Here is a 17,122-nt window from a genome sequence, read left to right as displayed (position 1 = left end):
TAAATAATCGAATCAAAAACTTTAAATCGTTCTAAACATTTAAATTTCATATTTTTACGAATTTGGTTGATTAAAAGTAACGAATCTAATCAAAATTTTAATCCAATGATTTTTAAAGGCTGCCACTTTACATGAAATTATATTCCCTTTCCCAATTAACCAAATTACTAGATCCAAATTATTTAAAAAATGAATTAGCGATCTAAAATTTACGAATTTGGGAAAGAAAAATTAGGGTTTATACTTAATAAAAAAGGCCGAAAATTTTACCAGAATTATAGAATATACCCAAAAGCATTGTTTCAAAATTTCAATCAATTCCGAGTAGTTTAGGTCGACCAATTAATTGAAAATTTTCCGAATTTATTAATTTTAACACGAAAATTAACAAAAACGCCCAAAAACACATACTTTGAAGTCTGTTTTTGCAATTCCGTTCTCATGAGTTGATCTTAGAAAATCATTTTCAATCAGATTAGGGTCATAAAAATTGAAATTTCAACAATTTTCGAATTCAGAACTGCTTCCTGCGATAAATCCAATAATCCAGAAACATTCGAAAAAATTCCGAAAAATACAAGAAAATTCGACAACAGCAAAAACAATAAATCATGCTAAAAAATGTTTTGAATACATAAGGCTCATGATACCACTATAGGGGAATACAGTTAAACATACATAACATGTGCGGAACATCCCCAAAGCCAGGAAACATGTATAAAGCACAGTTTAAGCATACTTACATTTGAGGCGTGTTTTCCCGAGTATTGTATCAACGAACACGAACAAAGAAATCCACTTGTCGTTCCTCTATTTGGTTCACCGAAACGTTCAGATCCGTCTTGATTATTGTAGCTTAGACAACGCACAAGACTTTTGCTTTTTGGGATGAACAGTTTTTGAGCAGAGAGAAAAACTGAAGAACGTAATTTAGGAATTAGGTTTAGGTCACTTGGAAACTAATTGTTGAAGTGTGTGGGAAATAATATAACCTAATTGTTATATTAGTGTAACCGTCCAAAACCAAAGGGCCTTGACCGGCCAAACCACACACACGAGCACTCCCCACGCACAGCCCACACTGCAGGCCGAAGCCCACAGCGCGCAGCTGAGCAGCATGGCACTACTAGAAAAAGGGTTTATAACGACAAACTTTACCGTCGTTATAAGTCTAAAAAGCCGTCGTTAAAAGCTATAACGACGAACAAAGTTCGTCGTGAGTTTTGTCGTAATAGCTTCCGACGTTATTAGTATTAACGTCAACGTTCGTCGTGAATTTTACACGACGGAGTTACTGTTTATCGTTACTTATTAACGACAAGATTGTTTGTCGTTATTTATTAACGAAAAAATGATTGTCCGTCCCTATTATGTATTCAATGACGTCGAACAAACAACAAATAGCGACCAACAAAGTTGACGTAAAAAGAGAATCAAATGGACAAATTAATTTTAATTACCGTCCAACAACGACAAAATATTTCGTCGTTAATGTGACTATGTAAAATAAATATATTTTGTCGTTAATATGAAAAATAATTATAACCTGTAATTCATTCCAAGCCATAAAAAATGCATAGAATAATACACTAAATTTATATTAAACGTAATCAATCACTAAATATTTATAATAAACTATTTCAATGTGAGTCAAAACAACCAAACTAATAAGATCAAATAACTTGGTCTATACTAAGAGTTAAATCTCAATAATTCCTTGTTCTTAAACAAAAAATAAGAAAATTTGCACCAAATATCTAAAACTGATGTGTAGCAGGTTCGACCTATTTTTGCATTTCTGATCCAGCTTGTGAAGTCGGAATAGTAAAATCAAGTTGCAAGACCAATGCATCTTGAAACATTTTCATTTTAGACTCAACCAAGCTAACTCGTTCCTTCATTTCATTGTTCTCGGCTTGTACTTCCTCCATGCGATTTGCAAGAACTTCATTCTGTTTGTTGGCAGCATTCAATTTATTTTGAAGTTCTACTATACTGGGTTGTGGTCCCCTTACATCTTAAGCTTTTTCCTCCTCCAAAACCTACAACCCGATATGATCTCGAGATTTTGATTTAAAAACCTGTTGTACTACCTACCAGAACAAAAAGATTTAATTAGTAACATGAAGAATACATTTGCAAATGAATCAATCCAACCCACCTAATTTGGTGTATATGAGCAGCATAGCGCAACAACAGCAGTAGTAGTAGTGGAATCATACAGGTGAACAACATCCGGTTATACGAAGTACTACTTATACTTGAACAAAATGTAGATAATAGGAAGCTTATACTTATAATTCAAGCAAGAAGACATAATAAAACGGCCATAAGTTGTGATCCCGATAATTAAATTCTAAGCAAACATGAACAAATCAATGCCATAAATAATTGACAGCAGAAACATTGAAACCAACTTACAGGAGAACAGATTAATGAATATGTACATGAACAAATCAATGCCATAAACATATGCTCTCATACTACTATATATATATATATGATAATAATAATTAATCAAATACCATGCAAGATAGAGATAGATGATAATAATAAACTAAATAAGATATATACGGATTAAACAGACCATTTTTACTACTAATCTTTAACATGAGCCGTCAGGTATATCAGATCTATAGCTGTCGTGACGCTTTACTTCTTTAGTTGGGAGTTGTTACAGATGACAATAACTTTGAGAACTAGGATGGGACCTCAAGAGACAATTTTACAAACTGAAGGAAACAGAAGTTGGAGTCATGGTGGACGTCTGGTGAGGAATAATAGAATCTAACGCACCTAAGCAGTACAATTGGAATGCTTACAGAACCCTGATATCTTCTACACTAATAGAAGGGGCACCAGAAACGAAGAGTATCTGACTCTTGGTATTGATAATGAACCGATAATTGGAGGGAGAACTTGAAGAAAATAATGCCCTTGGTCCAAGTATGCATTCTATGTTAAGTCTAATAAGTGCGGTTCAGTATTAATTAACAAGTTAATAATTCAGTGAGATCAAGTGGGCTGAATGCCTAGCTAGAGGCCGCTTCAGTTCAAGTGGAATTAATGATATTAATCCACAGCTTACTCTTGACTGAACCCGTAGGGTCACACAAATAGTACGTAAACGGATCAAGTATTTAATGGCATTAAATACTCTATCTATGGATATTCGGAATCTACGGATCTTGGTTTCAGTGGGAGCTGAGATCGTCACAAGCAAGAAATGAATACTCCGGAAACGATGATATTGCCGGAAACGGAAATATGGATCGTATCGGAAATATAAATATTATCCAAGTCGTAGATGTTGCCGGAAACGGAAACATGGTACGTATCGGAAAATATTATCAGAAATGGAAATATTGCTTGAATCAGAAATATTGCCGGAAACGGAAATATTGTCAGAATCGGAAATATTATCGGAATCGGAAAATAATTCCGGAAACGGAAATATTAAATATTTGTTCGAAACGGAAATTAATTCCAGAATCGGAAATATTAAATATTGTTCGTATCGGAAATGAATTCCGGAACCGGGAATTTAATCGGAAGCGTATCGTACGAATAAGCATCGGACGAGGCCTGCCGGACGAGGGCCCGGCACGAAGCCAGGCCATCGCCAGCAAGCCAAGCATGCCACACGAACAGCCAAGGCCACGCCAGGCCTAGCGCAAGGCCAGGCCCAGCAGGCCATGGCAGCGCGAGCAGCGCGCGCAGCAATGGGCTGCGAGCTGTGCTGCTGCTCGCATGGGCTTGCGGCTCGCGTGGGCCGAGCGGCCGTGTGGGCTGTGCGCGGGCATGGCCTGCACGCTCGTGGGTCATGCTCGTGTAGAGTTTATGTTCACATACAAAACCTAAATTATGTAGGATTTGTTTGATGATTAAATTCCTAATCCTAAAAGGATAAAATTAATTAGTTAGAGTCCTACTAGGATTCTAGTTTAACTAATTAGTATCCTAATAGGATTCCAGTTCCTTTTCCATACCTCTATAAATAAGGGCCTAGGGTCATTATTTGCAGGCACGATTGAAGTATTCAAAGGGTAAGTTTTTGAAAGAAAAATCAGCCATACACTTGCAAACACATAGCCGAAATTCCTGGTAACCTTAAGGGCGATTCTAGTTGGTCTAACTTGAGGCGGATCCGGACGTACTGTGGACTATCTACGGAGGGACGACAATTTGGAGTCCTAAAGACTTGTTCTTGTTCGGTTCGGGCGCAGCTAGGGAAGGCACGCTACAACATGTATGCATCTATTCTATGCTAAATGGTTATGTGTAAATAATATGCTTTCCTGGCTTTATGGTTTTTCCGCATGATTTATGAATTGTCATATGTATCATAACCTAATAGTGGTATCACGAGCCTCTTATTATTTTAATAATCTAAATTGCATAAACATGGTTAAATATTACAAATTTGCAAGAATTAAAAGGGGTGATTAATTTTCGTAATTGTTAATTAATTGCAAATTGCGTTTATTTAATTATACGTACGCAGTTTTTCGGCAGTTTCTTCGTTACTCATCCAAATCGAGTGATTTTTATGTCAATTCCGCATGTAAAAGGCATTCTAAAATTTTGACAAAAACAGTATTTTTCGGCCGAACCCAGTATTCTCAAATTCGAAGCCTAACTATGACTTTTCGGAGGTTTTAGTTTTTCGAATGCAAAATTTCGTAAATTTAAGATGTTAAATTAAATATTTGCGATTCTTGTTGATAAATCTTGAATTTTTGATTGACCTACTGTATATGTTTAACAAGTTTGAATGCCTAGCCTTGTTAATTATGCAATCTAATTTGTAATTATGATTAATTTGTTGAAAATTGGAATAATTTAGAATTAATTTGATTTTCATAATTAGTTATAATTTAATTAGATACTTGTGATTAAAAACCACCATAAAAATTGTAAATTTATGTTAAATTTTAAATTTTTATGACCTAGACTTGAATCCATGTTAATCGGAAATCGATTAAATAATAAATTTTCGATTTTTCGCCCTAAAATTATGAAATTAATATGATTTTTTAATTTGTCATTAATTTTGAAAATAAATTTTTAATTTTTATGCGATTCGCTCATATAACTTGCACACACAAAGCAATGGACGCTACGTGTTACCCTTAAGGGGTGTTGTATAGTGCGGGCATGCGACGACGAGCAAGGGAGCTCGTCGCCCATGCGGTACGAATGCAGCGAGCAAGGGCATGGTGCACGAGCACAAGGCAGCAGCCCTGCCTTGTGTCGTGGGCTATGAGCAATGGGCGCATGGGCAAGGGCGAGAGCAAGGCACGAGCAGTCGCGTGTGGGCAGCAAGCGTGCTGCGCCACAGCACGCACTGCCTCGCGCAAGCGCATGTGTGCGTGCGACGAGCGCTGCGCCCAGCGATGGCGTGCAGCGTGCTTGTTGCGACGTGCGACGAGCGCTGCGCCCAGCGATGGTCAGCAGCATGCTTGTTGCGACGAGCGCTGGCGCGCACCTTGCGATGGAAAGCAGCAGCGATGCGACGCAGCGCATGAGCTGCGCGCACATGGCCAGCGATGGTTGTGTGCGTGTGGCCCATGGGCGTGCGTTGCGTGGGGTTGTTGCGTTGCGATTAGATCGTTTTGAAATTTTAATTTGAAATTTTCAGTTTACGTAATTTTAATTAATTTTAAAATTAATAATTTAAATTAATTTCTTGGATTTTAATTTTGAATATTGTAATTATAATAAATTTTATTTATTCTAATTATTTTACTAAAATTAAAATCATGAATTAATTTAAATACGACTGAAATTAAATTAAATTTATGGATTCAATTATAAATTTATATGAGCTTTAAATTTTAATTAAATTTGTATGTTTCCGGTTAGACTAGAAATACATTTTTATGTTTAAAATTAGTAAAGCATATGAATTTATGGGTTTAAGTGGGAGCCCTTTTTAGTCATAAACTCTTGATTAGGTCTACAAATCCTTAAGGTTAAAACAACTTGATTAGAATTAATAAGGACTGAATAATTTGTAGATTATTAGTGCCCTTGATTAATTGCTGCAAATGTTTATGTGATGCATAATGTGTTTTACTAACCAGCTATGTGGGCCATTCATGATAATGAATGGGTGAATGGTATATATTGTATATGTACTGTCTTGCAGGTTATGAAGTGACTAGTATGGCCCAAATAGGATAGAAAATATGGTCTGCGTACCATTAATTTGAATGTAATTGGTCTAAAGTACCAAAGTTGTTTTTCAATTCAAATATGGTCTGCGTACCATCAAATAGTTGTAATTAGTTTTAATTATAGCTTATCCTATTTGAAGAAAATGGTGCCTCCCAGAGAGATTTTCAAGACGGACTTTGAAGTTAAAGCTTCAAGATGAAGTCGGGCCATACTAGATCACATTTATCTTATGCATGTTTTAAGTTATTTATTGCTTTTAAATATGTCTTAAAATGCATGAGATCAAAAGCTTGATTATGTTGCATGATTAAGGATTTTAGTTCACTTAAAATCTAACCAACATAGTAAGAGCCTTAAGTTCCAAACTTAAAAATTGAGTTAAAAGGTGTCATGCCAAAATATACACTTGCTTGGATATCCTTTACATCAATCTAGTAATAGTTGTCGCTCAGCGAGGTGTTACTTATTGGTCCTAAAGGGGCAAGGTACACAAATAATTGTGAGTACATGTTAGTTTTGGTGAAACTCAACGATATAAGTAAGGAGTCCTTTTATGTCGTGGCAAAATCGATAGGTTTACCTAATAAGTTCTTAGACGTACCTATCAACCAAGAATAGTTTCTAGACTATTAGCAAAAGGCTTTTGCTTACCTAAGATGTTTTAGGATTAAGTCGACAAACTGTGCTTAGTTCTTCAATGATTTTAGGATCTTGGAATCATTCTATTCACACCTGCCGGAACACATAACTTGAATAAAATGCTTAATGAACATTGAATTATGCATGTATGCTAGAATTTAATTTTATTAAGAGAAACTGTGAATGATTATTTATTTGTTTATTCTTTTCAATTGTAGTTTTAACTATGGCAAACAACAATCAAAACATCATCATGGGTTCTGAGCTTATGGTCAAGCTGAACCTGGCAAATTTTCTTGAATGGGAAGCTAAGCTAGTTGAAATAGTCAGACTCAATGGACTTGAGTATGTACTATCACATCCCATGCCAAGCTACTATGCCAGAGACATGACCCCTGAGAGATTTTTCGCCTGGGATGCGGATCTCAAAAAGGTTATGAGTCTCATGCTGAACAATATCCCTGATGATTGGGCTAGAAGGTTTGTAGCCTATGAACCTTTTACGCTCATCAAGAATCTGAGGGATATCTGTCGTGGAAGCACGGAGGACAGGGACCTAAACGTCCATAAGTTGATTGAATCAATGTCTGGTCTAAAGGTTAGTTCTCCCAACAGGTGTTATAGGATGGAAGTCCAAGAAACACATGTTCAGCTCCTTCGCACTAAACAGAGGGTAGGCGTCCCACTGAGGTCCCATGTGGATCGTATGCGTTCATACTTTGATCGCCTAAGTCTACTAGGAACACCAATAAGCGCAAGGATGGCAGTCTTTATCTTGCTCAATTCACTACACAGTGGGTTTGGTCGCTTCAAGCAACTATACCTAAGTGAACCAAGAGAAGAAACAGTTGCAGAATTTGTTCACCTTGTCAGAAAGGCTGAGATAATACTGGACTGTGAAGCCAAAGATTTACTCAAGGCTAGAAGTAGACCGTTCAAGAAAGGTGGAAAGTCCAAGGGCAATGCTAAATCAAAGCAGGACAAGTCCACATCAAGCTGTCTTTATTGTGATGGAATAGGCCATTACAAAAGAGAATGTCCAAAGCTAAAGGAAGATCAGAAGAACGGAACAGTCGTTCCATCTTCAGGTATTTTCGTTATAGACTGTATACTTGCTAATTCAACTTCTTGGGTATTAGATACAGGTTGTGGCTCACACTTATGTTCCAATCCACAGGGACTAAGAAGAATTAGAAAGTTAAGCAAGGGTGAAGTCGACCTACGAGTGGGAAATGGAGCACGGATTGCTGCATTAGCTGTAGGAACTTATTATTTGTCGTTGCCCTCCGGGCTAGTTTTGGAACTGGAAGAATGTTTCCATGTTCCAAGTCTTACTAAAAACATCATTTCAGTTTCTTGCTTATATGCTAAGGGATTTTCCTATTTAATAAAAGACAATAGTTGTTCGTTTTATTTTAAAGAGATGTTTTATGGATCTGCTAGATTAGTCAATGGACTTTATTTATTAGATCACGCCAAACAAGTTTATAACATAAATACCAAAAGGGCCAAAAAAAATGATTCAGATCTCACCTATCTGTGGCATTGTCGATTAGGCCATATAAAACTTGAAACGCTTAGAAAGACTTCAAAAGGAAGGAATTCTAGAACCATTTGACTTAGAGGATTATGGTAAATGCGAATCATGTTTACTTGGAAAAATGACAAAGCAACCTTTCTCTAAAGTTGGAGAAAGAGCAAATGAACTATTGGGTTTAATCCATACAGATGTATGTGGACCAATGAGTACAAATGCTAGAGGTGGTTTCAGCTACTTTATCACTTTCACTGATGACTTCAGTAGATATGGTTATGTCTACCTAATGAAGCATAAGTCTGAATCCTTTGACAAATTCAAGGAATTTCAGAGTGAAGTAGAGAATCAATTAGGCAAGAAGATCAAGGCACTGCGGTCTGATAGAGGCGGTGAATATCTGAGCTATGAATTTGATGACCATCTGAAAGAATGTGGAATTCTATCAGAATTGACTCCTCCTGGAACACCACAATGGAACGGTGTGTCGGAACGGAGGAACAGAACCTTGCTAGACATGGTCAGGTCAATGATGGGTCAGGCCGAACTTCCATTAGAATTTTGGGGACATGCACTAAATACAGCTGCACTCACTATAAATAGAGCTCCTTCTAAAGCTGTCGAAAAGACTCCATATGAGTTATGGTTTGGAAAGCCTCAAAAAGTGTCTTTTCTTAAGATTTGGGGATGTGAAGTATACGTCAAACGATTAATTTCAGACAAACTTCATCCAAAATCTGACAAATGTATCCTTGTGGGCTATCCAAAGGAAACAAAGGGGTATTACTTCTACAATACATCTGAGAACAAGGTGTTTGTTGCTCGAGATGGTGTCTTTTTGGAGAAAGATCACATTTCCAAAATGACAAGTGGGAGAAAAGTAGACCTCGAAGAAATTCGAGTCGAACAACAAACTCTAGAGAATGCTCAAGATGACATTTAGGATGAAACTCAGAGATCTTTAGAAGAATCTGGTGAGAATCATGGTCAATCTAGAAATGTTACCCCGCGTAGATCGCAAAGATATAGATCTCAACCGGAAAGGTACTTAGGTATTTTGACGAACGAGAGCTATGACGTTCTATTACTTGAAAGCGATGAACCGGCGACTTACAAACAAGCTTTTTCGAGCCCTAGCTCCAAGCAATGGCAAGAAGCCATGCAATCTGAATTAGACTCCATGTCTGAAAACCAAGTATGGGATTTGGTCGATTTGCCAGATGGCTACCAAGCCATTGGAAGCAAATGGGTTTTCAAACTGAAAAAGGACAAGGATGGGAAACTTGAAGTTTTCAAAGCTAGATTGGTTGCAAAAGGTTACAGGCAAGTCCATGGCGTGGATTATGATGAAACTTTTTCACCAGTCTATTCGGATAATGTTAGCAATCGCTGCATATTACGATTACGAAATATGGCAGATGGATGTCAAAACTGCTTTCTTAAACGGCGTTTTAACAGAAACTGTGTTTATGACACAGCCTGAAGGTTTTGAGGATCCAAAGAATGCTAAAAAGGTATGCAAGCTAAAGAAATCAATCTACGGATTGAAGCAGGCATCCAGGAGCTGGAATATACGTTTTGATGAAGCAGTCAGTGACTTTGGTTTCATCAAGAACGCAGACGAATCTTGTGTATACAAGAAGGTCAATGGGAGCAAAATTGCTTTCCTAGTATTATATGTCGACGACATATTACTTATCGGAAATGACATTCCTATGTTGAACTCTGTCAAGATTTGGCTTGGGAAATGTTTTTCGATGAAGGATCTAGGAGAAGCACAGTACATATTGGGCATCAAGATTTACATAGATAGATCTAAAAGGTGATTGGACTTAGTCAAAGCACTTATATCAATAAGGTGCTTGATAGGTTCAAGATGGCAGACTCCAAGCGAGGCTACCTACCCATATCTCATGGAATAACTCTAAGCAAGACTCAGTGCCCAAAAACACTTGATGAGTGTAGACGAATGAATGGGATTCCATATGCATCATTGATTGGTTCAATAATGTATGCTATGATATGTACACGCCCGGATGTTGCGTACGCACTCAGTGCTACGAGCAGATACCAGTCAGATCCAGGAGAGGCGCATTGGACTGCTGCCAAGAATATTCTGAAGTACCTGAAAAGGCACAAAGATGACTTCCTGGTCTATGGTGGAGATGATGAATTAATTGTTAAAGGCTATACGGACGCAAGTTTCCAAACCGACAAAGATGATTTCAGATCACAGTCTGGGTTTGTCTTCTGCCTCAACGGAGGTGCAGTAAGCTGGAAAAGTGCTAAGCAAAGCACCATTGCGGATTCAAGACCCTGGAGCGGAGTACATTGCTGCACATGAAGTAGCAAAGGAAGCTATATGGCTAAGGAAGTTCATAGGTGAACTTGGTGTAGTCCCCTCCATTAAAGAAGCAATAGCCCTGTATTGTGATAATAACGGAGCTATTGCACAGGCAAAGGAGCCTAGACACCACCAGAGAGTCAAGCATGTACTTCGTAGATTTCACCTTCTATGAGAGTTCGTTGAAAGAAAAGAAGTCGAGATAAGCAAGATTGGAACTGATCACAACATATCAGATCCATTGACTAAACCTCTGCCGCAGGCGAAGCACAACTCGCACACTGCAGCTATGGGAATCAAGCATATTGGAGAATGGCTTTGATATCCTTGTTTAATGTTTTAAAATTTTAGAGTTTAAATCTTTGTAAAACATTATTGGTTAATCATTCACAATAAATGAAGAGAATTCATTTTTCCATTTAATTTGTGGTTTATTAAATGATGAGTCCCTTCAATTTGACGATATATTCAAGATAGACTGTCAGGACCAGTCCTGTGACTAAGAAATGTCTATCAAGTGAACTTGAATGTCAAAGGTTGAAAATGGTCCCTAGTCGGAGTTTTCTATAAAATTGGACGCATAGAAAACGTTAGACGACCAGAATGCAAGATGACTAGTAGTTCTGTTTCTTGAACTATGTGGACATGACAATGTCATAATCATTTGCATAGATACTTACTTTGGGAAGACTAGTATCGGACAAGACCTATGAAACTTTACTGTAAGAGATGAAAATCTGTCATAAGTAAATTTCATTAAAATTATTAGACACTAAATCCTCAATACATGAGTGATTTGAGATTACTTGTTTGAGAACTAGTTGCTTTGACGTTGACCAACCGTCGCACCGTAAAAGGAGGCTATAAAGGCAACGCTCAGGTAATCACCTATCAAACGAAGTCTTATCTCAAGATCGCAAGATTGGGATTGTCCTCCCATAAATCGGGATGAGATGCTTAAAAGTTGTACAAGGCCACTCGGAGAGCTAGAAACTGTGAAATGCATGGCCGTGCTCAGATGAATCATAGGCTATGATTATCTGTTTATTTGATTCGTTGAACTCAGAAACCGAGAAACACCTCTGGACATAATAAGGATGACAACTCTTACCTTATGTTCAAGAGCAAGCATCGAGCGACAAAGGAATTAGGAAATGCACACTTGTCCCTAAGGACAAGTGGGAGACTGAAGGAAATAATGCCCTTGGTCCAAGTATGCATTCTATGTTAAGTCTAATAAGTGCGGTTCAGTATTAATTAACAAGTTAATAATTCAGTGAGATCAAGTGAGCTGAATGCCTAGCTAGAGGCCGCTTCAGTTCAAGTGGAATTAATGATATTAATCCACAGCTTACTCTTGACTGAACCCGTAGGGTCACACAAATAGTACGTAAACGGATCAAGTATTTAATGGAATTAAATACTCTATCTATGGATATTCGGAATCGACGGATCTTGGTTTCAGTGGGAGCTGAGATCGTCACAAGCAAGAAATGAATACTCCGGAAAAGATGATATTGCCGGAAACGGAAATATGGATCGTTTCGGAAATATAAATATCATCCAAGTCGTAGATGTTGCCGGAAACGGAAACATGGTACGTATCGGAAAATATTATCGGAAATGGAAATATTGCCGGAATCGGAAATATTGCCGGAAACGGAAATATTGTCAGAATCGGAAATATTATCGGAATCGGAAAATAATTCCGGAAACGGAAATATTAAATATTTGTTCGAAACAGAAATTAATTCCGGAATCGGAAATATTAAATATTGTTCGTATCGGAAATGAATTCCAGAACCGGGAATTTAATCAAAAGCGTATCGTACGAATAAGCATCGGACGAGGCCTGCCGGACGAGGGCCCAGCACGAAGCCAGGCCATCGCCCAGCAAGCCAAGCGCGCCACACGAACAGCCAAGGCCACGCCAGGCCCAGCGCAAGGCCAGGCCCAGCAGGCCATGGCAGCGCGCGCAACGCGCGCAGCAATGGGCTGCGAGCTGTGCTGCTGCTCGCATGGGCTTGCGGCTCGTGTGGGCCGAGCAGCCGTGTGGGCTGTGCGCGGGCATGGCCTGCACGCTCGTGGGTCATGCTCGTGTAGAGTTTGTGTTCACCTACGAAACCTAAATTATGTAGGATTTGTTTGATGATTAAATTCCTAATCCTAAAAGGATAAAATTAATTAGTTAGAGTCCTAGCAGGATTCTAATTAAACTAATTAATATCCTAATAGGATTATAATTCCTTTTCCATACCTCTATAAATAAGTGCCTAGGGTCATAATTTATAGACACAATTGAAGTATTCAAAGGGTAAGTTTTTGAAAGAAAAATCAGCCATACACTTGCAAACACATAGCCGAAATTCCTAGTAACCTTAAGGGCGATTCTAGTTGGTCTAACTTGAGGCGGATCCGGACGTACTGTGGACTATATACGGAGGGACGACATTTGGAGTCCTAAAGACTTGTTCTTGTTCGGTTCGGGCGCAGCTAGGGAAGGCACGCTACAACATGTATGCATCTATTCTATGCTAAATGATTATGTGTAAATAATATGCTTTCCTGGCTTTATGGTTTTTCCGCATGATTTATGAATTGTCATATGTATCATAACCTAATAGAACTCCCATTCAGGTAACTACCTAGGTTATCCTCCAAGTATCCTAATAAATGCTACAGCTACTACCAGATGAGTTTTTAAACGAATGTACTAATTGTAATTGCTCGTTTTCCTGAATTCTATGGCTTGTTCCTCTGTGATTTTTTGTTATACATTAACACATACCAAAAGGAGGAGGGGGAATTGCACTAATTTCTGGTTATAACTTCACATATCTATAGTGATTACATGAAGAGCTTCAGAGAAATTATGTTAGATTTCCTAGATGTTGGCCTGATAGTTGACATTGAACTCAGGGAACTCAGGGTACTTCATGTACTCAGAGAAGTCAGGGTACTTCATGTACTCAGGGATTAATTTGTGTGAAGTCAGAACTTTCCCACATTTCACCTAAAATACAAACACCTAAATTTTGTTAAGATACAAAAAATTAAATGAGGCTACCTCGACTTGAGAAAGTGATGGATCCTTTGCCATTGTTTCCCGAAGTTCTTCCTATAACATAGCACAAACATGATTATTAACATTAACAAAAAATAAAGGGCCAACAAAAATCAAGCATTCAACCGACATACATATTTTTGCATTGTCTCTGCATTTGGAAGCTGAGTTCCTTTCTTTCGAGTGGAGTAGAATACGTCAACCAAATTCGGCTTCTTCCCTTTATTTCCTCCCTAACATAACAAAGAAAATAATCAGTTGTCATGTGAATTTAATTCCAAACTTCTTAAACCTATGAAATTATGTACAGAACAACAGAACAACACTCCGGGCCAGTGCAACAGAACAAGTCAACTCCCTATCACTCTATCTGTCAATATCAATCATTATTCTATTCCTGTACTCTAACATGAAAAGAGCTTGGGAAAGTTAAAACAAAAGTCCATACCATCCATCAAACGCTAATGCATAACTAAAAACATTTGGAGCCAAGACACAAGGCGAAGGTGCGGAGAATTGGAGATCATGTACATCAGCTGCATTTTAAAATCTCATTCCATTTTACTGCAATTTCAACAAAAAGTTCCTTCTATTTTTAGTGTGTGAACATCATGCAATATGAGGTGCATTTTAATACTCATTTGTTTTTACTTTTTTTTCAGAAAAAATTGTTTTCTAATTAAGACGATAGATTTTTATTTGAATGCATCTTGTACACATAAAAGTTGTTGTGATGCCCAAGGTTACTCAAGGAACACTTTTGAAGAATGAGATAGATGAGAATTATTTTAATTGAACAAGAAAGGATGTGACACCTTAACTTCTGGAAGTGGAAAGAGGGAGGTAATAAAATAATAGTGGACTTACCCCTATTATGGAACGGAGGGAGTATTATAAGTGAACCAACAATGACGACCTAAGCCAATATATTAGTGAGTGACAGGTAAATCCCTAACAGTAAATCTATCAGCAAGTAACCGGTAAATCCCCAACAGTCTATCTATCAGCAAGTGACAAGTAATTAAGTAAATCACTAATTAATGTACTAAGTATCAAGTTACAGATCTAAACACGGGCAACCTGAACATTAGAATGCATTGCCAAAAAAGTGCATCTTTAAAAGGGTGACTACACTCGTGCAAGAGAATATGGTTTCACCAAATATGCTGATGACCTACATTTTGGTCTGTGAGGTGGACTGGAGGTAAAGCCAGTTGAACAGATAGGATAACTATGAGCCGTTGCCAATTCCAGTACCAGTGTTTTTCATAATTTCAACGTGGACACCTTAGGTTTTTAAAGTGTACTTATTTTTGTCTACTTTTGCAGGGAGGCTTCAAATTCCATATTGTCATTCTTATTTGATGTCTTTGATCTCACAAAGTCACACATCAGTCGATCGGGGATAGTGTGATTGTTCCAAACAACCGCTTGTAATAATCACTGCAGGGGGGGGGGGGGGACAACCTTATGAGACTTAGGACGTGTTTGATCAAAATCTATGGTTAAATTACATGTCGGATGTATATTTTTCAAATCGCGAACATCAGAGATAATCACTGCAGGAGAAGCAGGCACACTACACAGCCCTTAATACATATGCATACCTCATCGTTAGCATCCACTATGAACTACATTTAATAGTTAAACCTATATTTGTTTCAGCATTGTAATAGCTAAACCTATATTTTATTTTTTCCTCTAAGGCTATATTATGATTTGTGGTTCAGGGGTATATCACGCCAAAGATAATTCACGGTAGTACATCTTAAGTAAGATTCTTGCTAAGTTGAAAAGGAGTTTTGCAAGATCGAATCAAAACACACCCTATTGAAAAAAAATCAAGTCGGTACTAGAAGTGTCAGAGATGTTCAGCTTGATTTTCTCACACAAGAAGCTCATAAGAACAACAATCATGCAAGAAAGAACCACAGAAACAATACTAAAAGGAACACTTGGCAGAAAAATATGTTGAGAAAAAACAAAGAGCAACTAAAGCCAGAATTTTGATAGCGTCCTTCACAGGAGCTATCCCAAACAACCGCTTCGATACATTAAGTTCCATCTGAACGAGGCCAAGTAAAGTAATGTTTCCTTCACAGTATATTTGTTAAATGGAAATAAGACTTCAGGACTAAAGTTGGGAATGGGAGAGAGAACTACTGATTTACTGACTCAACCTTATTTGGTAATTCTGGATATTCATCAAGTAATTCACTGACTTTCCCTTATTTGGTTTTCTTCCTCACTCAAGCCAAAACCCATACTTAATTCTGCCGTAAGAAACCCAGAATTTCTCCCGCAAACAAGATTATGAGAACAAAATGCATTAATTAAAATTAAAGAATCCAAACAAATCCATAAATTATACCCAATATCTGATAGTTTCGGTATTAATAAACACAAAAATCAATCAACATAGGAACATACCAATTCGGAACATACCAATTCAAAATATCAACAAGCCATAAAAAACGCCGAAAACTAATGTCAAAACGAACCAATTCGGATAATTAAAATTAAAGAATCCAAACAAATCCATAAATTATACCCAATATCTGATAATTTCGGTATTAACAAACACGAAATTATACAAAAATCAATCAACATAGGAACATACCAATTCGAAATATCAACAAGCCATAAAAACGCCCAAAACTAATGTCAAAACATACCAATTCGGATGATTAAACCTTCAATTCCGTAGATTTCATAGCAAACTCCAACTATAGCAGCTTCAATCCTCTGATTTCGTTCCTCTTCCGTCTCGCCCTTCTGTCTCGCCTTTCTTTCTTGTGTGAATCGTGAGTTTTGTGCGTGATAGACCTCGTTATTGGACAGGGTAGCCCAATGGGCATAAGGGTCAGGCCAATTTTAAAAGGGTCTTGACCCTTTACCTTTATATTGGCAGGGCCCTTATAGGGTATTTGTTTATAGGGTTTTTATAGGGTATTTTTAAAAGCCCAATAACACTAAATGAAAATACAAGGGTCGAGTTTAGGGTAAAAAAAAATACACGGCTCTCCTCAGTATTCCCAAATCTTCATCTCATCTTTCTCTCTCCTCCCCGCACTTGGATCTCCCGTTGTTCTTCTTCTAATGTCGAATTCATCTTCCCCAATATTCATCTGAGTTTTTCTCTCTCCTATTAACTATCTATTTCTCTTTCTTCTGCTTTAAATCTGCTGATTTTTTATTATTTAATTGAACAAATTTTCAAAAATTATCTACAGAGTACTTTTGTTTGCTGTTTTTCTGTTCGGATTTTCGATCTAGTGAACTAGTTATGTGTACGAGCTTACTAGAACTATTGCTGTTTTTTTTTTTTTTTTTGCTTGAATTCATCTTTGTTTCGTAGAAA

At 37.5% G+C, this 17,122-nt stretch overlaps 1 long non-coding RNA gene across 1 annotated transcript; it reads right to left on the bottom strand.

Moving 5' to 3' along the window:
• Positions 1 to 1,668: 1,668 nt before the first annotated feature.
• Positions 1,669 to 17,082, bottom strand: LOC110777040 (uncharacterized). Its single transcript, XR_002530314.2, has 4 exons — positions 16,437 to 17,082; positions 13,896 to 13,994; positions 13,765 to 13,815; positions 1,669 to 2,093 (listed from the first exon to the last, which is right to left on the bottom strand). It is a non-coding gene; the product is annotated as an uncharacterized lncRNA (long non-coding RNA).
• Positions 17,083 to 17,122: the final 40 nt, after the last annotated feature.

Source organism: Spinacia oleracea, chromosome 4 (genome assembly GCF_020520425.1).
Source record: "Spinacia oleracea cultivar Varoflay chromosome 4, BTI_SOV_V1, whole genome shotgun sequence".
Taxonomy (NCBI): Eukaryota; Viridiplantae; Streptophyta; class Magnoliopsida; order Caryophyllales; family Amaranthaceae; genus Spinacia; species Spinacia oleracea.
The sequence above is the reverse complement of the archived record's forward strand: the minus strand, read 5'-3'. Positions and strand labels throughout refer to the sequence as shown.